Source organism: Oncorhynchus mykiss, chromosome 7 (assembly GCF_013265735.2).
Source record: "Oncorhynchus mykiss isolate Arlee chromosome 7, USDA_OmykA_1.1, whole genome shotgun sequence".
Taxonomy (NCBI): Eukaryota; Metazoa; Chordata; class Actinopteri; order Salmoniformes; family Salmonidae; genus Oncorhynchus; species Oncorhynchus mykiss.
Window position 1 is genome coordinate 79,082,420 of NC_048571.1, and position 26,720 is coordinate 79,109,139.

Consider the following 26,720-nt stretch of genomic DNA (forward strand, 5'->3'; position numbering starts at 1 on the left):
AACCTTTTTGATCGGTTTCTCCAAGATTAGAAAACTTAAGTGTACACAGAATGGAAATGTGTCTTTGCTTACAGTAAAATGATAAAAAATAGACAAACATTACATATTGATTTTCTACTACATCTTTCAGTTCATTGAAAATGTAAAAATATTCAATAAATATTAAGTGTTCACCTTGTTTTTTCAGCCTATTTGTGCCATTGCTTTGGTGCATGATTGTACAAAATCTACATTTTTAAATTATTCAATTCAGTGGCTAAAGATTAACGATTGATGCTCTTCACAGAAATGGATTAAGTCCTTTATGAATAAAGCCTTGTGATGAATGTAAGAAATTGAAGTGGCCCCTGTCTCACAACTTAATCTCAGGTCCAAAAATTGGGTAAATTGCCAGCCCTGTACAATAGAAAGGTGCTTTGGCACTTGACCTTTTTCTGAGGAAATCGTCTGCAATTTGATCAACTTTATTTTTGCAGATAATCTCCTCTAGACAATATGAGCTCTTAAAGTGGCTATGTGCACTAGCCACAGGTGAGAATACCTTTTGCATGAAACCACTTCACAAAATCCCTTCACTCTGATCATGTCCTCTGACTGCAAAGCTGAATTACCATCTGATCGCTGCACTTCACTGTGCCTATATAACCTAAATGGGCCAAAAGAGAATGATCACAAACATATGTCAGACACCGATATTGCCGTTTCCATTGCACCACTATCCGAGAAAATGAATTTCAGGATGTCAAGTCTAAAAAAGGTTCTAAGCATTCTAAGCAACTAATTAAAAAATATATCACTAAAGGCAACCTACTGGCAACTTCCACAGCAGCAATATTGTTTGCCGTTGGTATCATTACTGTGGCTTGTCAACAGCAAGGGGAAAGAAAACCAAGACGAGGAATCATTGTCTTGACAACTTCCAGAGAAAGGAACCTCCACCCATCATCCTCTTACCCCTCACCCCCCTTGGAATTCCGGGATGGGGGGGGGGGGGGGGGGTGGCAAGCACACTCCCTGGCCCCTGTTTGATTTTGGAAGATCGGGTGTCAGTGTTCTCTACAAGCACAGGTTGAACCATGAATAATGGATCTGCCAGTGGCTCGGGCCCCTGCGGGACCCATAGCCCTCACTGTGACTGGAATTACCATGGGACCCACAGGCCTCACTGTGACTGGAATTACCAATGTTCCATTATCAGCCAGTGATTCGAAAGAGCCATCCCAAAGGGAAATGGGATTTGTTCCATAGAGGTTGGTCTCATATGAAGACAGTGGGTGCCCTTCCAAATCCTGGTTGTTCATTTGCTTTATTTTGAGATTTTAATTAGGTTTTTAATTGTGGGTGTTTTCGGGTGAAAGAGATGTTTGTTTGGTAAGAGAGAATATTAGATATTATAGTGAGGGCCAGGCGTTTTGGTTGTTTTTTGTGGGGGTTTTCTTTGACCATTATTTCCAGCATTATCCACTGGGTTTACTGCATACAGAAAGTCCTAGGACATGCTCTTTAATTGACAAGCTGTCTCCAATCAATCATTCAATGTCTGGTTGTGCGCGAGTGTTTGGTCGGTGGGGAATGCCTAAACCAGGGGAGGAGTAGCATACGGATCTTAATTGTACAAAGCATGTTACTTGGCAGAGAATACTATTTGTAAATCAGTGATTCTACACTTCACTTTGCTCAAACTGATCCCCTCCAACAGACTCAATCCCTGATCATCGGTGTTTATAAAAATGGGGAAATTAGGACAGTTAAAGGGGAGAGACTATCCAACCAGAAAATATTCAAATTAACAATATCGCTTGAATAAAAAGAACGCACCAATACCCCGCTGGGACACTATTTGCAGGCAATTTATTCTGCTAAACCTGCAATTCAGCATTTGATTATAAACCGAAAGATAGGCTCGACAGCCATCTGAAATAAAATGTAAAAAACACATGCTGTCTTAGAAGAATGATTCTACCTTTAGTTGTAGAAGATATAGCGAAACATTCACCCTTACATAACAATCAACAAAAATATTTCACAACGTATTCCTTGTCTGTCCTTAACATATACAGTTGAAGTCGGGAGTTTACATACACCTTAGCCAAATACATTTAAACTCAGTTTCACAATTCCTGACATTTAATCCTAGTAAAAATCCCTGCTTTAGGTCAGTTAGGATCACCACTTTATTTAAAGAATGCGAAATGTCAGAATAATAGTAGAGAGAATGATTTATATCAGCTTTTATTTCTTTCATCACATTCCCAGTGGGTCAGAAGTTTACAAACACTCAATTAGTATTTGTTAGCATTGCCTTTAATTTGTTTAGCTTTGGTCAAACGTTTCGGGTCGCGTTCCAAAAGCTTCTTCTTTTTTTTTTTACACTTCCCACAATAAGTTGGGTGAATTTTGGCCCATTCCTCCTGACAGAGCTGGTGTAATTGAGTCAGGTTTGTAGGCCTCCTTGCTTGCACACACTTTTTCAGTTCTGCCCACACATTTTCTTCAAACACATTTGGTGTTCTACAAAAGGCATGTGGGAGACTCCCCAAACATATGGAAGAAGGTACTCTGGTCAGATGAGACTAAAATTGAGCTTTTTGGCCATCAAGGAAAACGCTATGTTTAGCACAAACCCAACACCTCTCATCTCCCTGAGAACAACATCCCCACAGTGAAGCATGGTGGCAGCAGCATCATGCTGTCGGGATGTTTTTCATCTGCAGAGATTGGGAAACTGGTCAGAATTGAAGGAATGATGGATGGCGCTAAATATAGGGAGATTCTTGAGGGAAACCTGTTTCAGTCTTCCAGAGATTTGAGACTGGGATGGAGGTTCACCTTCCAGCAGAACAATGACCATAAAGCAACACTTGGGTGTTTTAAGGGGAAACATTTAAATGTCTTGGAATGGCCTAGTCAAAACCCAGACCTCAATCCAATTGAGAATCTTTGTTATGACTTAAATTGCTGTCCACCTTGAAGGAGCTGGAGCAGTCTTTCCTTGACTGGGCAGAAATCCCAGTGGCTAGATGTACCAAGCTTATAGAGACATACCCCAAGAGACTTGCAGCTGTAGTTGCTGCACAAGGTGGCTCTACAAAGTATTGGCTCTGGGAGGGGGGTGAATAGTTATGCACGCTCAAGTTCCGTTTTTTTGTCTTATTTCCTGTTTGTTTCACAAAAAAATATTTTGCATCTTCAAAGTGGTAGTTATGTTATGTAAATCAAATTATACAACCCCCCCAAAAAAATATATATTTTAATTCCAGGTTGTAAGGCGACAAAATAGGAAAAATGACAAGGGGGTGAATACTTTCACAAGCCACTGTATATTTAGCCTTGCGTTTTAAGTTATTGTCCTGCTGAAAGGTGGATTTGTCTCCCAGTGTCTGTTAGCTCTATTCCTTTTCTTTTTATCCAAAAAACTCCCTAGTCCTTGCCGATGACAGGCATACCCGTAACATGATTCAGCCACCACTGTACTTGATATGGAAAAGTGGTACTCTTGTATTTGCCCCCAAACATAATGCTTTGTATTCAGGACAGAAAGTTAATTTCTTTTCCACCGATTTTGCAGTATTACTTTAGTGCCTTACTGCAAACAGGATGCATGTTTTGGAATATTTGTATTCTCTACAGACTTTCTTTTCACTCTGTGATTTAAGTTAGTAATGTGGAGTAATTCTTAACAGCTAGTTAACAGATACTTAGAATTTACCCTTACAATTCTGAACTGATTTCACCATATTTTAGAACTACACAACAGTGATTTAGAGAATAATATTCCCTCTCAAAATATTTCTATAGCATTCAGTAGGTTGGATTAAATCCAACATTGGTTTCTCTGAGGTACGGCTCCTGTTTGTGGTCACGCTGCTCGTTAGCAGTACCTCCATGCCTCAATCCAAATGTGCAATCTTGGAAAGGAATATCCGTTTCCTGACACCCTAGTTAATTTCAGGAGAAACATGGGAGGAGCTAAATTAGCCCAGTGTTGTACACTCACTGTGTGTCCATTGTAACGCCACTATGATAGGATGGGGGCATTCATTTACAACTTGCTATTTGTTGTTATCACTTCTATTTCATTGTCAGAGACGGCCTCGACGTCACCTGTCTACTAACCACCGGTCCCGGCAACCCATCTGTACGCACACCTGCGTCTCATCATCATCAGTCACACCTAGACTTCATTACTCTCTTGATTACTTATCCTTTATATAGCACTCTTTTGTTAGCAGTCATCAGGTGCTATTGTTTATGTTTCCATGGTCAGGCACTTCTCTTATTTTGTATTGCGTCGTTATTATTAAACTCACTAACTACGTTATGGGTTTCATATTGTAAATGCTTAGACATTTATTTTCAGTCTCAGCAGGTTAACGAGCAGGCAAAAATGGTCCCAATGACATCATAGATTTGTAATGACATCATAGGTTTATAATTACGTCACAGGGATCAGTTTTGCCACTGGGTATGACTGACCATTTAGCCTAACTGAACATTTTGTCTGTTACCATCATTTTATTTAACTAGGCAAGTCAGTTCAGAACAAATTATTATTTACAATGACGGCCTACATCGGCCAAACCCGGACGACGCTGGGCCAATTGTGCGCCGCCCTATGGGACTCCCAATCACAGCCGGATGTGATACAGCCTGGATTAAGACCAGGGTGTCTGTAGTGACACCTCTAGCAGTGAACCGCAGTGCCTTAGACCGCTGCTCCACTCGGGAGCAATGCCTTTCAAAACAATGAATGAACTAAAAACTAATAGTCATATATTAAATAATATATTTGAAAAGGACCACAGTAAAACATCAGATAAAAATAATTAAATCAATGACAATTATGGATCTTTTCAAAATTGCCAACAAAAAGACTTAGAAGTTATTGACCGTTATATCGCACCTCAAGGTTAGTAGAACATATGGTCGAAAAGTGACAAGATTATGTTTTAATAATGCTTATGCATCAAATATGGTTTGATGAGTACTCTCTCATCTGTGTCTGTGGGACTGAGATGGGCCTCTGGGGCTTGGCGCTGGCAATTGATTTATGATGGCTTGGTGATAAAACCTACAGTCTGCATAGAAATAGTTGGTGTTTGTATACTGTGAGGTACCAGGGTTGGAGATGTTTCTGGTGTGGACGGCTGATAGGAGGAACCTCGTCTTAGGGGCCAAACCCCGGTTTATATATAATTGGAACAGTCTTCACAGTAAATGCTATCTGGCTGGGGGATACTCCTTTCTCACATACAAATCCTAACCTTTTGACCTATTCCAGACATCTGTGGTTTGTTACGTATTCAGGAGGATGTGTCTTAACTATAAAATACTGTGGCTCAGTTCTGCTCGTTGAACTCTCGGCATCCCACTTGAGAGTGTGGGATCGACCAGCTTCATCATTGCAATAATTAATCGATATTAAATAAAGATCATTGTTTGAAGAAATGACAAAGTCTCTCTCACTTGATTAGAATATTCCACTACAAACTACTACACAACCGACACACTGACACCAACTTCTGGCTCTCATTTTCGTTATCCTGAAATGAAATGTAATACTTATTCAATTAACCCTGGATACAAAATAATATGTTCTATGCAGTCTGGGCTTTAGTATGGTTACATCAAGGAGACTAAACCTCTCCAACCTCCCCTTGATCCCTCCCGCTCCTCCCTTCCTGCCCTCTCCCCCTCCTCCTCCCTGCTCTCTTCCTGCCCCCTCCCCCTTCCTGCCCCCTCCCCGCCACCTGTCATCCCCTGCCATTTTGAAACGTGACCACAACAGTCCAAAAACATCAATTGCCATTCCCATCGTCTTTTATGCCCTCCATTTTTTCTTTGCCAGCAATCTGGGAGAAGACAGCATCTATATTTCTCCTTTCAAGACAGAAGATTTGAATAGAACCACCTGTTGTGCTGAGCAGTTGGAGGCACATTAAACATCTGTGACATGTTGCCTCCTAAATATGCAGTTGGCTCAGACACGATTAGAAGACTGGGCAGCCCATAAAGTGAGACTTGTGCTACTGGGGAGGCGTGTGGTGTTGGAACAGCGTAGGGCTGGTTAGCGCAGCACAGCGAGGGTGCCTTGGAGAGGCTTCAGTGCACCAGAGACATTGTCACTGAGAAGCCACAAGGAAAAGCACAGGAGGCCCAGCCTTAATAAACACACTATCAAACTGTGGTCACCCAATGGAAGGGAGGGACTTTAGGGAACCCATCACTCAAAATACTTCCTCAAATGCACTGGTAAAACAGAGCATAGTAAGACTGATATTGACAGCAACATAACTTGTGTAACTCATCCCTATAAGCAAAATATGCTAAAAATATGTGTTTTTGGTTGTCTTGTGGTCCCTGGGATACATGTGGTAAAATAATGTTTTAAGCAGTATCAGGCAGCAAGCCGGGGAGTGGTAAAATACCATGTTAAGGAGTATTTCATTCTCCTTTTGCAGCTGTTTGATTGTTAAGACTGAATTTAACTGTGAGTTATGAATCCATAAGCATCCCACATCAACAAACTGATTATAGCCCTGTCTGTTACAATGAGAGCTTGGAGAGACAAAATGGATAGCTTCAAAGGCTGCAATATTAACTCTAAAAGAGACACGCCATTATCTGTCCCCTCTGAAAAGGGAAACGTCAACTATAGAGGTGAATGGTTCCATTCTGGTCAAGCGGTCACTCACTCAGGTAAAACCTAGGGTGAAACTGACATAAGAACGAAGGTCAGACCATTCAAATTGAACTGCCAGGTGTCCTTTATCAATGAGAGCTGTTGGAGCCTTGAGTATAATGAGCTGTTTATCTGCGTATTACAGACCACCTTGTAAAATAAATCAACTGTCGTAAACAACGCACCAAACCACTGTTACACTGCACCTTGCAAGATAAGAAGTGGAGTTTAATTAGGAGTTCATCTTCACAAGTAGAATGATGTATTATTTCATTGCCTTGTAAAATAGCAACCCAACCAGTTATGGGCAGAGCCATATTCCACTCATTCAAATGTCATTTTCTTTTCCTTGTTCAAGATGTTTGAGTTGATTTCGGTGCAAAAGATCAAACTTAAAATCCGAATATCAATTTAGTAGGGAAACTTGAGGAAATGTATACCGATCAGGTAATTGAAGAAACTTATGAAGGACCACGAAAAGTGCAAAGTAATAAGGAAAGTAATTATCAAGTAGCAAATCACAGAAACAATTAAACTATTAACTATTAAATGTTTAAAATGTAGTTTGAAGACCATAACAGTAGTCCCGTTCTAAAAGAGTGTGGGGGATATTTTGAAAAATCAAATAGAAAAATAGTAATTTTCTTTAAAAAAAAACATTCATACTCAATCTACAGGGTTACTAGAGGACACGACTGCACTGCGGGCATTAAGACACAATAAAGTATTGTACAAAAGGCAGTGTGTTTCCTAAAACATCTCACTTTACCCTCTTTTCCATAACGTCTTATATTTTCTTCACACTTATAAGGCAAGTGCTACTTTTCGTGTTACCTTTAATGGTTAATTCAGCTGATGAAACATTAAGGTGTGACATCCCGCACTGCCCACCATGAAAGCTCACAGATCGAAAACCTGTAAACCATGGGCAGTCCACATCTCATAAATATAGTACTCAGGCTGTTTGCTATTGCATGTGACATCCTTCCCTCTCCATTTAAGGTCATCCAATAAAGAAATACCACATTTTTTTATTTTTACCAGAGGCATGCGTCTTCATGTACTGTTAACTGTGGTCAAAAGGAGTACACTACCGGGGAGGCAGATAGCCTGGCGGGTAGGAGCGTTGGGCCAGTAACCAGAAGGTTGCTGGATCGAATCCCGGAGCTAACAAGGTAAAAATCTGTCGTTCTGCCCCTGAGCAGAGCAGTTAACCCACTGTTTCCCGTGCGTCATCAATGTGGATTGAGGTAGCCCCCCGCACCTCTCTGATTCAGAGGGGTTGGGTTAAATGTGGAAGACACATTTCAGTTGTACAATTGACTAGGTATCCCACTATAGGGATGTGTCATTTGACATTAGGTCCCAAAATGGTACCCTTTTTCCTATACAATACAGTACACTACTTTGATAAGAGCCCCTACTGTACAACTTCATCATCAGTCAACCAGAACCCCATCACTAGAAGCTGACCGTCTGACCTCGACTTCATCAGTCAACCAGAACCCCATCACTAGAAGCTGACCGTCTGACCTCGACTACATCAGTCAACCAGACCCCATCACTAGGAGCTGACCGTCTGACCTCGACTACATCAGTCAACCAGAACCCCATCACTAGAAGCCGTCTGACCTCGACTTCATCAGTCAACCAGAACCCCATCACGAGAAGCCGACTGTCTGACCTCGACTTCATCAGTCAACCAGAACCCCTTCACGAGAAGCCAATGTTGACTATGCAAATCGATCCATATCAGAATGGCATCACTGAGTGAAAACTCAAAAACAGAAGAGGAAATATAGAAAAGAAAGGAGGACCGCAGCGATTAATGCCTCTCTCTGCCAAATCCACTCGTTCTGTGTGTTCCAATCAGAGTGGAAGAGACTTCGAACTGGGACATATCACAATCCCAGCTCAGTAGTGTTGTGTCTCATGGGTATTAACTTACAAAGCCCATTATGCTGCAGAAACAAAGAAGTGCACGCAGAATGACAGGAAACTCTGCAAATCCAGGCAGAGGGCTTAATCTCCCAAAGATATGCATCATCAGAACAAATCCCAACGTGTCCCCAGATTAAATTCATGTGTGCATGTGGCTGTGCACCATTAAAAACAGATGTGCCATTGTCATATCATAACTTCTTTACAAAGATATGGCAGATTCAGCAGTGAACACAGAAATGCTGACGCACACACATACACACAAAATGTGAAACACCGGATGCATATAAATGCATGTTTACATTAGCAATAGGGTGCTTAAGCATAAACTCAAAACACACCCACATATTATCATGCATGTACACAGAAATACCATTAACAATGCCATAATCGTGCATAACTACACAAGGACTTTTACTACAACACACATTAACACCCCACGATAAGACAACATCATCTTGGTCATGATGCAAGTCTAGCTGCAGATAGGAAGCAAGGAAGTAAACGTCTCTGTTAAAATGTTTGAAATTTGGCCGCAATCTCCTTCACACCCACCTAGTGTGCGTCCCACATTTTGCACCCTATTCCAGGTGTAGTGCACTACTTTTGACCAGGGCCCATATGACTCTGGTCAAAAGTAGTGCACTATATGAGGTGGTAAGGTATCATTTGGGAGGCAGGCCTAGTCAACACCTCTCTGTTTGGAGAGAATATCCGCAGCCCACCAAAGGCAGGCCTTTTCAAAGCTACGTTGCTCGGAGTTGCTTCCTAACCTTGTTCACTGTCACTCAGATGATCTAGTTTACTTAGCTGCCTTCCAGATATCCAGAACAGAAGCACTCTGCGCTAGGTCCCACGCACAATGGCCCAGTCTGATTCAGCCTCCTCTTTCTCCCCACACTGTGGCTGACCACAGTGAGTGGGGAGAGAAACACATGCACACTCAATTTTAATTCAATTTAAGGGGCTTTATTGGCATGGGAAACATGTTTACATTGCCAAAGCAAGTGAAATAGATAATAAACAAAAGTGAAATAAATGATAAAACAATAGACAGTAAACATTACACAGTTAAAAGAATAAAGACATTTCAAATGTCATATTGTCTATATACAGTGTTGTACAACTTATGTGCAAATAGTTCAAGTACAAAAGGGAAAATAAAACATGCACTCTCTCTCCATCTTTTGCACACACACACACCCCATCGCATTCTCTCTCATACCCACCCACACACAGCGTTTTTATACTAGTGCATGAACTACTGTAAATATAATACCTGTGACCATCTAATATTGAAGTGAGCAAATTCCTGTGCTGTCCGTCTTGATTAGACATTTTTAAATTCTATTTCAATAGAGATTGCTCTCTTTCTCTCCTGTTGTTAACTTATAGCACATCACAACACATACACTGGAAATCCATGCGTTATTTTGTTTTATAGAATCCTCATTGATAGCACATTGTTATGCACCTACACTTGGCGTCTGAGAACACTGAGAAAATCGTATTGTCAGGTTGTAAGACCTTGAGGTAACACTGAGAAAATCATACTGTCAGGTTGTAAGACCTTGAGGTAACACTGAATGTCTGTCCGCTGTGAGATGAAAAAACATTGGCCACAGTATCACAAGCTGTGCTTTCTTTTCCAAAAGACTTCTGAGATTGAGTCCAGAGCAGAAGTCCTCACCCCAAGGCACACATTGTGCTGTAGTCTAAGCCTCCATATGTCAAGACCATGTCTATATATGACAGCTTAACGATGGTCAGAGCTGGCCAGACCCTGGGCAGGGTAAATGTTGCAGGAGACAAAGAAAACTCTTTTAGAGACAGAAAGAGATGGAGGGAAACAGGGAAAAGAGAAAGTGAAAGAGAGACAGAAACAGAGACGACCAAAGGGGCTGTCTAAAGAGCTGATCTACAGTATACAGTAAAGCTGTACAAAAGACTATTTCTAGCCTGAAAGATGGAGAAAAAAAATCCCTGTATTTGTCGAGTTGGTCAACCGCACAGGGCTCCAACATTGCATGCAATGTTGTTACTTTATAGATGCAATCAATTGGCTAGTACTCCAGAATTCCCTCAATTGAGATGAGGGATGAGTAATCATTTGGATGAAGGATGCGGGTGATTTAATGGGGAAATGTAGGCTGGGTGAGTTGAGGAAAGGGATGCTGTTTTCTTTAATGTGGCAGTCAGCAATAAAGATCCTCCCCGCCCCTGTTTCGGTAAAAAGCTGAGGGATGGGGCTTGAGCAATGTAACCACTCAAATTCATAGAGAGAGTGCTATGGATACAAGGACTGACAACCATGATATCGAAATTATAGTTTTAAATGTGTTTTTGAAGCTGTGTTTGTTTACAAAAAAGGGTATATTTTGCTTCTGGTGGGGTAGGACAGCTACACTGAGTTTGTGAGGCATTTATAAGTTATATTCTTCAAGAATCAATGGGTACTGTACATATTCATTTATACGTCCCATAATGTGGCAACTGCTGATTGCCCCTTTAGATACAAATATTATTACGAAGCTTGGTGATATGATGGTTTCCATTTTGTATGTTTTTCTTTAGATTGGCAGCCCACATGTACTACAATAATATACATTTAAAAATATGGAACAAAAAAATATGTTGAGAACTGAATATGAATTGATATGAGTTTGAATATTGTGCCTGTAACCCCCAAACAAAAAAATGGCAAGCAAAAATAAAAGTTGATGTAAAAAAAAAAAAGGATGAGTAATGATTCAATACTATCTGTGATCAATGTGAGCGGTCGACCAATACTATCTGTGATCCGTGTGAGCGGTCGAGCAATACTATCTGTGATCCGTGTGAGCGGTCGACCAATACTATCGGTTATCCGTGTGAGCGGTCGACCAATACTATCTGTGATCAATGTGAGCGGTCGACCAATACTATCGGTTATCCGTGTGAGCGGTCGACCAATACTATCTGTGATCAATGTGAGCGGTCGACCAATACTATCTGTGATCCGTGTGAGCGGTCGACCAATACTATCTGTGATCCGTGTGAGCGGTCGACCAATACTATCGGTTATCCGTGTGAGCGGTCGACCAATACTATCGGTTATCCGTGTGAGCGGTCGGCCAATACTATCGGTTATCCGTGTGAGCGGTCGGCCAATACTATCGGTTATCCGTGTGAGCGGTCGGCCAATACTATCGGTTATCCGTGTGAGCGGTCGGCCAATACTATCGGTTATCCGTGTGAGCGGTCGACCAATACTATCGGTTATCCGTGTGAGCGGTCGACCAATACTATCGGTTATCCGTGTGAGCGGTCGACCAATACTATCGGTTATCCGTGTGAGCGGTCGACCAATACTATCGGTTATCCGTGTGAGCGGTCGACCAATACTATCGGTTGTCCGTGTGAGCGGTCGACCAATACTATCGGTTGTCCGTGTGAGCGGTCGACTTGTAGTGATGGGAAGTTCGGATCTTTTTGCTGACTCATTCAGTCAAAAGAACAAATATTTCAACAAATTTCATTCATTTATTTCAGTAATGTCCAGAGCACCCTACCGGAGAACGATGAAAAAAATTTAAAAAGATTCTACAAGCCTCTCATTCACCATAGGGGGCTTATTGGAGCTGTGTATTGTAACTGAGACTTATAAAAGTGTGCTTCAAACAATGTTATTTTGTGATTGCTAAGCATACAAATAGGATATATTGTTAATTTGAAACAAGGTCTAGTTGCCAATCTCTTAGTTGTGGCTGCAACCGGACCAGATTGTGAACGACTCTTGGCGTAATGATTGACTGCCGCGAGGGAGAGATTAGCATAGTATTGTTCGCAAACTGCAGCATCCCCCAATGTTTAGGTATGTTTTGAAAGTTTCAGAATGTTAAGGTATGTTTTGGTTCTACAAAGCTCTGTCCATCGATTGCATTCAATAATCTAAATCAAATCAATTGACCAATGTTGGCCACATACACATGGTTAGCAGATGTTAATGCGAGTGTAGAGAAATGCTTGTGCTTCTAGTTCCGACAGTGCAGTAATATCTAACAAGTAATCTAACAATTCCACAACAACTAGCTAATACACACAAATCTAAACGGATGGAATAATATGTACATATAAATATATGGATGAGCGATGACCGAGCGGCATAGGCAAGATGCAATAGATGGTATAAAATACAGTATATACAGTGCCTTGCGAAAGTATTCGGCCCCCTTGAACTTTGCAACCTTTTGCCACATTTCAGGCTTCAAACATAAAGATATAAAACTGTATTTTTTTGTGAAGAGTCAACAACAAGTGGGACACAATCATGAAGTGGAACGACATTTATTGGATATTTCAAACTTTTTTAACAAATCAAAAACTGAAAAATTGGGCGTGCAAAATTATTCAGCCCCCTTAAGTTAATACTTTGTAGCGCCACCTTTTGCTGCGATTACTGCTGTAAGTCGCTTGGGGTATGTCTATCAGTTTTGCACATCGAGAGACTGACATTTTTTCCCATTCCTCCTTGCAAAACAGCTCGAGCTCAGTGAGGTTGGATGGAGAGCATTTGTGAACAGCAGTTTTCAGTTCTTTCCACAGATTCTCGATTGGATTCAGGTCTGGACTTTGACTTGGCCATTCTAACACCTGGATATGTTTATTTTTTAACCATTCCATTGTAGATTTTGCTTTATGTTTTGGATCATTGTCTTGTTGGAAGACAAATCTCCATCCCAGTCTCAGGTCTTTTGCAGACTCCATCAGGTTTTCTTCCAGAATGGTCCTGTATTTGGCTCAATCCATCTTCCCATCAATTTTAACCATCTTCCCTGTCCCTGCTGAAGAAAAGCAGGCCCAACCATGATGCTGCCACCACCATGTTTGACAGTGGGGATGGTGTGTTCAGCTGTGTTGCTTTTACGCCAAACATAACGTTTTGCATTGTTGCCAAAAAGTTCAATTTTGGTTTCATCTGACCAGAGCACCTTCTTCCACATGTTTGGTGTGTCTCCCAGGTGGCTTGTGGCAAACTTTAAACAACACTTTTTATGGATATCTTTAAGAAATGGCTTTCTTCTTGCCACTCTTCCATAAAGGCCAGATTTGTGCAATATACGACTGATTGTTGTCCTATGGACAGAGTCTCCCACCTCAGCTGTAGATCTCTGCAGTTCATCCAGAGTGATCATGGGCCTCTTGGCTGCATCTCTGATCAGTCTTCTCCTTGCATGAGCTGAAAGTTTAGAGGGACGGCCAGGTCTTGGTAGATTTGCAGTGGTCTGATACTCCTTCCATTTCAATATTATCGCTTGCACAGTGCTCCTTGGGATGTTTAAAGCTTGGGAAATCTTTTTGTATCCAAATCCGGCTTTAAACTTCTTCACAACAGTATCTCAGACCTGCCTGGTGTGTTCCTTGTTCTTCATGATGCTCTCTGCGCTTTTAACGGACCTCTGAGACTATCACAGTGCAGGTGCATTTATACGGAGACTTGATTATACACAGGTGGATTGTATTTATCATCATTAGTCATTTAGGTCAACATTGGATCATTCAGAGATCCTCACTGAACTTCTGGAGAGAGTTTGCTGCACTGAAAGTAAAGGGGCTGAATAATTTTGCACGCCCAATTTTTCAGTTTTTGATTTGTTAAAAAAGTTTGAAATATCCAATAAATGTTGTTCCACTTCATGATTGTGTCCCACTTGTTGTTGATTCTTCACAAAAAAATACAGTTTTATATCTTTATGTTTGAAGCCTGAAATGTGGCAAAAGGTTGCAAAGTTCAGGGGGGCCGAATACTTTCGCAAGGCACTGTACATATGAAATGAGTAATGTAAGGCATGTAAACATTATTAAAGTGCCATTTTTTAAAGTGACTAGTGATCCATTTATTTTAGTGGCCAATGATTCGAGTCAATGTGGGCAGCAGGCTCTCTGTGTTAGGGATGGCTGTTTAACAGTCTGATGGGCTTGAGATAGAAGCAGTCTCTTCGTCCCAGCTTTGCAGCACCTGTACTGACCTCGCCTTCTGGATGGTAGCGGGGTGAACAGGCAGTAGCTCGGGTGGTTGATGTCCTTGATGATGTTTTTGGCTACTATTATATTTACAGGTAGTTTGTTTGCCCCCGGTGATGCGGCAGTTGCCGTACCAAGCGGTGATACAGCTCGACAGGATGCTCTCAGCTGTGCACCTGTAAAAGTTTGAGGGTTTTAGTTGACACATTTCTTCAGCCTCCTGAGGTTGAAGAGATGCTTTTGCGCCTTCTTCACCACACTGTCTGTGTGGGTGGACCATTTCAGTTTGTCCGTGATGTGTACGCCGAGGAACTTAAAACTTTACACCTTCTCCACTGCTGTCACGTCAATTTTGATAGGGGGGTGCTCCCTCTGCTGTTTCCTGACGTCCACGAGCATCTCCTTTGTTTTGTTGACATTGAGTGAGAGGTTGTTTTCCTGACGCCACACTCAGAGTACCCTCACCTCCTCCCTGTAGGCTGTCTCATCGTTGTTGGTAATCAAGCCCACAACTGTTTTGTCGTCTGCAAACTTGATGATTGAGTTGGAGGCGGCATGCATGGGCAAGCAGTCATGGGTGAACAGGGAGTACAGGAGGGGGCTGAGCACGCACCCTTGCATTTATAAATTGCATTTATTCTTGCACCATGCGAACATGTATCTTTATTCTCTATGCTGCCTGCAGAGTGATATTTTCTGCACGCACATTAGGCTGGGCGATATGGCCAAAATATCATAGCACAGCATTTTTTCAACTTTTAACAGTGTGACAGTATTATGTTTTTGATAAATAAAAGTTCTAAATTTGCTTAAGGAGTAGTGGTGGCAACACATACATTCTAAGTTATTTTAATGGGTATTTCTAAAAACGGGTCTAAAAAAATAAAGTATATATTTTCATGTATACACACTGCTCTTGCTAGTATCGCTGCTCTTTACTAAGCTTTACGTATCGGCCTCAAGGCCTTCGTCAGATCTTTGAGGCCGATATGTAAAGCTTAAGAGAGAGCCTTGATACTAGAAAAAGCAGTGTGCAGGTTTCTTCTTATCTTATTCAACTGCACCTGCAACAAAGATAGCTCAGATGTGTGACAGCCTTTTGAATACAGTGATGTTTGACATGACAACAAATGAAAATGCCAAGGATGAGTGATTTTGACAGGTTAGGAACCAAAGTGTTGGTCAGTGTTTCCTACGGGACCCTAATCTTTGGCTACATTCAAAGTTCTCTTTGCTACCTCATGTAGCTAACATATTCATGCTTCGCCTATTCCTCTTTGATTTAGAAGATACTGTTGTACAAACACGCTGATTTAAGCCTACAACATCACTGGTAGCTACGTTTGCTCTGACTCCGTACAAATTTTAGCTAGCAAGACAGCTAACTAGCGATTAGCAGCTAACATGATTTAGCCACAACTTGCTAAGAAAAGACAAACTAGCGGTTTGCAGATATAAGAATGATTGTGCATTTATAATAGAAGCAAAGAGGAAACAGCATTGTTAACAACATTGTTGCATGACCATGTAGACTGAACGCAAGTGTCTATTGGTTGAGCAACAAATGTGCTCACTCCTTCAGTGACGGGGCGGTGCCAGGTCTGTGTGGAAAGCAGCACGGAGAGAGAGAGAGCGGAGAGGGATGACATGTAGAGGATTTAACTATAAAAATTGACGTTTCACACAGCGTATCATATTTAAACCAAACATTCAAATACCGTTATAGAAGATAAAGTAAAAACTCAAACCGGTTCGTGCATCAATATCGGTATATAGTAAAATACAGTATATCGCCCAGCCCTAACGCACATGATAGACTGTTTGTCGGAGCACGCCTCTGGAGCAGCTGAGCCGGAGGAGCGCGTATTCCATCCTGCTGACGAATTCATTGCGGCCAGCAGGTCAAACAAACGACTAAAATGAATGAGTCACTCTAAAAAACAAATAATGACTCTCAAGTCATTCAAAAAGAACAAATCGTTTGCGAACTGCACAGCACTATTGAATTGCCATCTTTAGGTGGTGTGATGGAGTCTGTTAGTTGGGCATTGATCGATTCTTATCTGTAATCTGTGATAAGAGTCATTGGTCATGTAGGATGCCCTTATGGTCAGCAAGAACAATCAAGTAAATTCATGATATTATAGACTCAGAAGGAGAAATACATTGCCTTGCTGAAGAACGGTACCATGCCAGACAAGAAGAAACACCATGAGATCTAGGTTCTGGTGTGTAGCGTTCTAGGCTGAGACAACCCCAGCAATTCTCGCAAGGTTTTTTATATATCTTAGAAACTTCAGGAGTCCATCTCCATCTTCTTCTTTACCACACAGTGCACACACCATGAATCCTGTCTATGCCTCTAAAAACTCTGAATTATGGTAATGCTATTCAGACTTTCTGCTGCATCTGCGTCACAAGCAGTGCCGTAGCGGTCAGGCCAGAGAGCACTGGAGTTGGAGCTGGAGGCCATTATTTGGCCAGCAGTCTCCAGAGGTAAGCTGAGGCCAAGGCAGCCGTGACTCTCACAGCACTAGTCTAGCATAGGCACAAGGCTCTGGCCTTAGTACCAGAGGATTACCAGCCTAACAGCAGGCCTCCTACTTTATCTAGCCACTCTACCAATTTCCAAAGGAACTTATGGATGTAGGTGTGTATGGAGAGGGGGAGATAGTGTGGGGGTGGTAGCAGCGTGTGTGTGGAGAGGGGGAAACAGTGTGTGTACCAGGTGGAACTATGAACCCACCACTACCATCCCAGATAGTGCCACTAATGCATTATTCAGAAGCTTCAAATGTGAAACTTTGGGCAGTTTTGTCCCAAGGGCTTTTCTATCTTATAAAACTATCGTACTACCACTGGTAACAGCTCGCAAACATGTGATTTGCATGGGCAGTGGGACTCTCTAATCAATACATGGCTCTAAGGAAGTGTGTTACAGTTTACTAATTTTACAAAATGTGTACCATCACTGAGCATTATTTGGTGTAAACTCACAATATTTAGGGAATGATTTATGTGCCTGAATCCAGACAGTAGGATACAAATAAAATCAGTGGAACTTGTGATTACTTTCGTCAGTAAAGCAAACAGACTTTTGATTTATTTACCTAACCTGAAAATAAATAGGCTATTCATATCGAACATATATCAAATGTATTTATAAAGCCCTTTTTACATCAGCAGATGTCACAAAGTGCTATACAGAAACTCAGCCTAAAACCCAAAACAGCAAGCAATGCAGATGTAGAAGCTGCTATTTACCATATACTGACTTTTTATGACACCTAGATACCGGAAAGCACCTTTATCCTTATCCTCCTTTATCATTAACAGTTACAGATGGAAATACCAGTAAAGTGAGACAAGCAAATCATCAATTTTCAGTCTTTTGCTCTGTGACAAAGGCCAAATGTCCTCCACAAAAGCTAAATTGCCAAGGAAACACTGAGCCTGGTGATAATCATAGGAAATGAATGACATCCTACTATTACAACAACAAAAAATGCAAAATCATGGTATTTTGTTGCTGCTTTCAACATCATTATAGCACTTACGAGCATTGCCAAGGCACTTCAGAGAGATTCACAGAATCTTGGTAAAACGGTCTAAATGCTACTACTGAATTTTACGTTTGCACCATTACATTACTACATTACAATTATGTTATGACTGAAAATTCAGCACGTTGTAAAAACTATGGGGGGTATCAATGTAAATTGAGTATGACCAATTATGTGTTTTATTTGTTTACATGTCAATGGAAATTAAATAAATGTTTTTTTTTTAAGTAATAAAAAAATAAAAAATAGGACAGACTTGAAAATGTTGATTTCAAAACACACATTTGAGGAATCACCCACAAGTTATAGAAAATGTTAACTTGAACAACCGCAAGTAGGGGCGTACTGCTGGAAACCATTTCAAGTTCCGGATCATACATCCGGATCATACATCCGGATCATACAGTACACGGCACAGTATCAGTTGAAACGGTTTTGTAGCCAAACTGACCTCCTTGGTACCCGAGTCACTTTAAAGAAATACACTGAGTCCAATCACCAAATCTAATTTTAGGGACACTCATTGTTAATGATCACTTTCAGTCTGCCTCTGTGTTGCTTTAGTCCTTTAGGCAACACCAGATGAGAACAGATCTTAAACCATCTTCTATCCACAGTAAATAAAAGAACATTGAAAAGTTATTAAACCATCTTGGAACACAGAAAATGCCATTGAAATAGACTATTGCCCAGTTTCAAATCAACCCCTCACCTCTACACCCAAAGCACCTATGTAGATTTGAAAGTATTGGATAGATGTAGGCTAGCTAATAATAATGTAGCTCCATTTTGGTCTTCGATTTGCTAGGGCTAAAATACATTGTCTCCACCATTTTGTTTTGCCTATCCAATCCTTCTAGATCAAGTACCTAGAGGCCTGGTGGGCTATAGGGATTTGGTTAAAAGGTTATGGTTACGTTAAGGTTCAGGGTTATTTGTTGGCATGTCAGTCACGTCCCTTTTAGTCACACCCCATCTGTGTCAGTTTCCGCCAAACAACCCAGAAGAGATAGTCACCACAACCTCCTGGCAGACGAGCCTGGTTCCTGGGGCAGCAGGTGTTCCGACTGTAACCCGGAGAGTGTGAATGAGCCACCCACCCACCCCCTGGTCCCGGGCCAAAGACACAGGAGCAGGTGTGGAGCAGAGTGGAGCACTGCAGATGAACTAAGGAACACACGGAGCCCAGATCAATTAAACAGCCTAATAGTCCGGGATTCATAAAGCCTCTCTCGTTTGTAACCCCTATTTGTCATCTTTACAACCCCTTCCTTCCATCCATCTCCCCCTCCTCCCTCGGCTGAGGTTTATACCCAGGATCGGTAAACAGAAATCAATGACCCAAAACGGTGGACTGCTTCATATTAACGATTTATCGGAGGGTTGGGGGGTACCTAGAATTGGCTAAGAGGTTGCCCCAAGAGCCCCCTGATATGCATTCAGTGGAGGTTCACATATCACCATAAATCCATAACGTATTCAGTTGGGAGATCTGGGTTACTAGCGCATAAACCCTTTAATGTACATACTGCTTACAACAGACCTGGTCTATATGAGATTATAAACTGAGTGGTTTGAGTCCTGAATGCTGATTGGCTGATAGCCGTGGTATATCAGTCCGTATACCACAGGTATGGCAAAACATTGGTTTTTAATGCGCTATTTACGTTTGTATACAGTTTATAATAGCAATAAGGCACCTCTGGGGTTTGTGGTATATGGCCAATATACCATGGCTAAGGGCTATATCCAGGCACTCCACGTTGCGAAAATCCCTTAGTCGTGGTATATTGGCCATACACCACACCCCTCTTGCCTTATTGCTTAATTATAAACTGGGTTGTTCGAGCCCTGAATGCTGATTGGCTAAAAGCTGTGGTATATCAGACAATATGCCATGGGTATGAAAAAAACATGTATTTTTGCTACTCTAATTATGTTGGTAACCATTACCCATATACCACACCCCCTCATGCCTTATTGCTTAAATATACCACGGCTGTCAGCCAATCAGTATTCAGGCCTCGATCCACCCAGTTTATAATGTCTGATATACCTTATTGGTTAAATATGAGCATGACCAGGTTTAATAGATGTCATAGACAACATTCATTTGGGAGCCTATGGATCTAATAGACACAAATGTTCCACCCTCGTCCTATAGTGTTACCGTGGTAAAGGTCTATAACCAATGCTCCGCCAAGGTCAATATGAGTTCAAGCGCAATCCCTAGCGGCTTTCAGAGTCTGCTAATTCTTGTTGTGGATCACAATCCTAATTGGATAATTACACTCATTGATTGGATGGTGAAAGAAAGAGGCCCTCCCCTCTCGCTCGGTTTCCCCAACCTATTAGATTAGAGTCTAGTAGTGAGAACTAGCAACCTCCCAAAACTCTCAAGAATTTAACTTGGACACTTCTGACCTCCAGCAAGGTCAGACAGCAATAACCAGGTGTAAAAAGTACACAGGCTAGCCAACCCCCCTGGTCACAAATCAGATTTATTGGGAGTAGGCAATATTTTATTCTGCTCCTCATCCTTGGTAGTAGACTGTATTCATTCTGGTCTATATTAACAGTATTGCACTTTTCACGTAGCCTACTTTTGGCCAGCTAATAGCTTAACCACCGAACAAGAAACGTTATGGACTAAATGTTACAATCCTGTTGCTGCAGGATCATTTTGCTGTGACAATATAGGTTAGGTTTTTAATTAAAAACTAAAAATATATATATATTTTTGGATACATCTGTCATCTACCCGAAGGAAAATGCAAAACATTGCGAATTAGGTTAAAACCATCATCAGTCTGAATGACCGACTCTAGAGGGGTTGAGACCAGACCTCTCCTTAGAATGCAGTACTTTTCTGAAGGATATGCAAGCACATTAATGGAACAATGGAATAAAGATTGTCAAAGGATTCAATCACTGACTTATTGATTTCTAACTATCTGGAGTTATACAGCATAAGTTTGGCATAATGTACACTTGGCAAAAGAAAGGCAAAAATGTAATATGAATGTATAAAGAAAGGTATGACTGAATAGGCCAACATAAAACCTAATCTAATGTATGCTATAGAAGAGCCACACGGTAAGCCATATGATACAACCTAACTAATAAAAATTGTTGTCACCGATTTGGGTGAAATGTCCAACAAAGAACCCCAGAAGGCAAATAACTGGAGATGGAGCATTTCATGTGTAAAACAGCACATCACATTATAACTGGAGGTATTGATGATGATAATAATAAATACAAAAATATTATTATTAGTAGTAGTAGTAGTAGTATTAACAACTAACTGAGCCTTAAAACGTGAAGTGGATATGCCGCTATGACAGGTAGCCTTGATGTGGACATGCAATGTACAGCCTAACGCACACGTCCAACTTCCATGCACACAAGAGTCTGCGCATCAAGTGTCAACTCCAGTCGTTTTCAGAATGTGTGAAACTCGCCTCCTCCCAACAATGCCAATTCATTATCATTTCTAAAGAATATCCCATATGCAGTGAACTGACAGTCGCTCCATACAGTGTTTTATTTCATTCTCTCCCTTTACCTATCGTTGCGCAAATAAATAAAAAAATGTGCTGTGCGTGTCCCATTGAGTGCATCTGCATCGATTACATAGGGTTTGCAGTCAAAATAGTATCAATCTATTCAATAATCTAATGCATAGGCTACTGCAGGACGCGGCTACTATACTATAGTGATGTGTTTTCAATAGCCTACCTCAATTCCTTAATAAGTAGCCTGGCATTTTAAGTTTTTTATTTTTATTAGACTTTCATTCCCTGAACTCAGTGACCAATAATAGATCTCCAGACCAAATACACATATTGCGCAACCCATTATGCCTTTCTTTTTTAATTCATATAATTTAAAATATCTTCTGACATAATTAGATTTAAAACAAGCTGCAAACAAGTTCACTGTGAACCGATGATCTACATAATGCACGACATGGACAGAACATTGCGTACGGTCAATAGTTATTTCACTTGAGATATCTATCCGCCTTCATCAGTGTAGTGATGCAAAATGGCAACAAGTTCGATCTTCGATTTAGCCTAATTGCATCGTTAATCGCCCATCACTAATGAGAGCATATCCATGAGAACTGGCAAGGCATTCTCCCGTCGGTTGCCATACAAAACTCTCCAGTTTTCAATTCTATTTCCTCTCATTTCCCTTGAACTACGATATTGAAGAGGGAAACGAGCGCGGAAAGAAGTCGCTCATACAGCCGGTTTATACATGTCCAAATAAATGCAAAAGTAGACTAAACAATATGCTCGTACCTTTTTACGTGGGATAATGTCAAAGACTCGGGTAGCAAGTTGGAGAGACTGGTCCTGTCTATCCGACTTGCGTTTTTTCCAAAATGTATGATCCTCTTTGAGCAGCAGCAGCAGCAGCAACGGCGGCGGACAGTCTGAAGCGCAGCTACACTCATCCACCCTGCCACCACGCTTTTATTCGTCTTCTTTTTGACAGGACAGAAACACACTGCATGGAAAGCCCCTTGTGGTGATGGAGAGAATTTATAAATGAAAGTGAAGGAGAGAGCGTTCGTTGAGAGTAGTGAGATTAAACCTTGCTGCATTATATAAACCATTCACCCCCTTTTTTCACAACTGCCACCAGTTTGGAGCTAAAACATTTACAACAAAGACATATTGACCTAGTAAAATAAATAGTGTAAAAAAAAAGTAGTAGTTCAGAAAGTATTTAGACCCCTTGACTTTATGTTACAGCCTTATTCTAAAAATTGATTCAATTATTTTTTCCCCTCATCAATCTACACACAATGGCAAAGCAAACACACACACACACACACACACACACACACTTTTATTGTATTAAAAATAAAACAAATATCAAATTGAAATAAGTATTCAGACCCTTTACTAAGTACTTTGTTGAAGCACCTTTGGCAGTGATTACAGCCTTGAGTCTTCTTGGGTATGATGCTACAAGCTTGGCACACCTGAATTTGGGTTTCCTTTCTCAGATTAAGCTCTGTCAGGTTGGATGGGGAGAGTCCCTGCACAGTTATTTTCAGGTTTCTCCTGAGATGTTCGATTGGGTTTAAGTTTGGGCTCTGGCTGGGCCACTCAAGGACATTCAGAGACTCGTCCCAAAGCCACTCCTGCATTGTTTTGGCTGTGTGCTTAGGGTCTTTGTTCTGTTGGAAGGTGAACCTTCGTGCCAGTCTGAGGTCCTGAGCGCTCTGAAACAGGCTTTCATCAAGGATCTCTCTGTACTTTACTTCATTCAAAATTCTCTCGATCCTGACTGGTCTCCCAGTCTCTGCCGCTGAAAAACATCCCCACAGAATGATGCTGCCACCACCAAGCTTCACTGTAGGGATGGTGCCAGGTTTCCTCCAGATGTGACGCTTGGCATTCAGGCCAAAGAGTTCAATCTTGGTAGGGCGGGCTGTCATGTGCCTTTTACTGAGGAGTGGCTTCAGTCTGGCCACTCTACCATAATGGCCTGATTGGTAGAGTGCTGCAGAGATGGTTGTCCTTCTGGAAGGTTCTCCCATCTCCACAGAGGAACTCTGGAGCTCTGTCAGAGTGACCATTGGGTTCTTGGTCACCTCCCTGACTAAAGCCCTTCTCCCCCGATTGCTCAGGTTGGCCTGGCGGCCAGATCTAGGAGGAGTTTTGGACATTCCAAACTTCTTCCATTTAAGAATGATGGAGGCCACTGCGTTCTTAGAAACCTTCAATGCTGTATACATTTTTTGGTACCCTTCCCCAGATCTGTGCTTCGACACAATCCTGTCTCAGAGCTCTACGGACAATTCTTTTGACCTCATGGCTTGGTTTTTGCTCTGACATGCACTGTCAACTGTGGGACCTTACATAGTTACACACTAAATGCATACACACTAAATGCATGCTCTTCAACCGATCGCTACCTGCACCTACCCGCCTGTCCAACATCACTACTCTGGACGGCTCTGACTTAGAATACGTGGACAACTACAAATACTTAGGTGTCTGGTTAGACTGTAAACTCTCCTTCCAGACCCATATCAAACATCTCCAATCCAAAGTTAAATCTAGAATTGGCTTCCTATTTCGCAACAAAGCATCCTTCACTCATGCTGCCAAACATACCCTTGTAAAACTGACCATCCTACCAATCCTCGACTTTGGCGATGTAATTTACAAAATAGCCTCCAATACCCTACTCAACAAATTGGATGCAGTCTATCACAGTGCAATCCGTTTTGTCACCAAAGCCCCATATACTACCCACCATTGCGACCTGTACGCTCTCGTTGGCTGGCCCTCGCTTCATACTCGTCGCCAAACCCACTGGCTCCATGTCATCTACAAGACCCTGCTAGGTAAAGTCCCCCCTTATCTCAGCTCGCTGGTCACCATAGCATCTCCCACCTGTAGCACACGCTCCAGCAGGTATATCTCTCTAGTCACCCCCAAAACCAATTCTTTCTTTGGCCGCCTCTCTTTCCAGTTCTCTGCTGCCAATGACTGGAACGAACTACAAAAATCTCTGAAACTGGAAACACTTATCTCCCTCACTAGCTTTAAGCACCAACTGTCAGAGCAGCTCACAGATTACTGCACCTGTACATAGCCCACCTATAATTTAGCCCTATCAACTACCTCTTTCCCAACTGTATTTAATTTATTTATTTTGCTCCTTTGCACCCCATTATTTTTATTTCTACTTTGCACATTCTTCCATTGCAAAACTACCATTCCAGTGTTTTACTTGCTATATTGTATTTACCTTGCCACCAAGGCCTTTTTTGCCTTTACCTCCCTTCTCACCTCATTTGCTCACATTGTATATAGACTTGTTTATACTTTATTATTGACTGTATGTTTGTTTTACTCCATGTGTAACTCTGTGTTGTTGTATCTGTCGAACTGCTTTGCTTTATCTTGGCCAGGTAGCAATTGTAAATGAGAACTTGTTCTCAACTTGCCTACCTGGTTAAATAAAGGTAAAATAAATAAAATAAATAAATAAAAATAGACAGGTGTGTGTCTATCCAAATCATGTCCAATCAATTTAATTTACAACAGGTCAACTCCAATCAAGTTGTAGAAACATCAAGGATGATCAATGGAAAGAGGATGCACCTGAGCTCAATTGAGTCTCATAGCAAAGGATCTGAATAATTATGCAAATAAGGTATCGGTTTTAGTTTTTTTATACATTTGCAAAGATTTCTAAAAAACAGTTTTTGCTACGTCATTATTGAATATTGTGTGATTGATTGATTGATTAATCCATTTGAAAATAATGCTGTAACGTAACAAAATGTTGGCAAAGCCAACGGGTCTGAATACTTTCCGAATGCACTGTATAAAGGATTTTTTTCAAATAAAAAAATGCAACATGTAACCATTTCAAATATTTTACTGTTACAGTTCATATGAGGAAATCAGGTAGGAGCGTGGATCAGAAAACCAGTCAGTGACCATCATTTCCCTCATGCAGCGCAACACATCTCCTTCACATAGAGTTGATCAGGCTGTTGAATGTGGCTTGTGGAATGTTGTCCCACTCCTCTTCAATGGCTGTGGGAAGTTGCTGCATATTGGTGGGAACTGGAACACGCTGTCAAACACGTCGATCCAGAGCATCCAAAACATGCTCAATGGTGAGTATGCAGGCCATGGAAGAACTGGGACATTTTCAGCTTGCAGGAATTGTGTACAGATCCTTGCGACATGAGGCTGTGCATTATCATGCTGAAACATGAAGTGATGGGAGGTGGATGAATGGCACAACAATGGGCCTCAGGATCTCGTCACGGTATCTCTGTGCATTCAAATTTCCATTGACAAAATGCATTTGTGTTCGTTGTCCATAGCTTATGCCTGCCCATACCATAACCCCACCACCACCATGGGGCACTCTGTTCACAACTTTGACATCCGCAAACCGCTCACCCACACTACACCATATACGCTTTCTGTCATCTGCCTGGTACAGTTGAAACCATCTGTGAAGAGCACACTTCTCCAGCGTGCCAGGCGAAGGTGGGCATTTGCCCACTGAAGTCAGTTATGACGCCAAACTGCAGTCAGGTCAAGACCCTGGTGAGGACGATGAGCACGCAGATGAGCTTCCCTGAGACAGTTTGTGCAGTAGTTCGTCGGGTTGTGCAAACCCACAGTTTCCTCAGCTGTCTGGATGACTGGTCTCAGATGATCCCGCAGGTGAAGAAGCCGGATGTGGAGGTCCTGGGCTGGCGTAGTTACACATGGTCTGCGGTTGTGAGGCCGATTGGCCATACTGCCAAATTCTTTAAAATTATGTTGGAGGCTGTTTATGGTAGAAAAATAAATATAAAATTATCTGGCAACAGCTCTGGTGGACATTCCTGAAGTCAGCATAACAATTGCCCACTACCTCAAAATTTGAGACATCTGTGGCATTGTGTTGTGTGACAAAACGTAACATTTTAGTGGCCTTATTGTCCCCAGGCAAAGTGGACTTGTGAAAAAAAACAATTAAACCTTAATTTA

General features: G+C 41.5%; 1 protein-coding gene across 5 annotated transcripts in view; it reads right to left on the reverse strand.

The window, feature by feature from the left end:
* The window catches only part of LOC110528552 (cadherin-22), a 269,991-nt gene that overhangs the window by 236,146 nt on the left and 7,125 nt on the right, over positions 1-26,720 (reverse strand). For 2 of the 5 annotated variants that reach the window (XM_036984153.1, XM_036984151.1), the window contains exon 1: positions 22,500-22,715. The exons of 2 other annotated variants lie outside the window; for them this stretch is intronic. The gene's annotated coding sequence lies outside the window, so the exon portion shown is untranslated. Of the gene's footprint in view, positions 1-22,499; positions 22,716-26,720 lie in introns of those variants that run through there. One more of the 5 variants, XM_036984156.1, reaches the window with a different exon arrangement.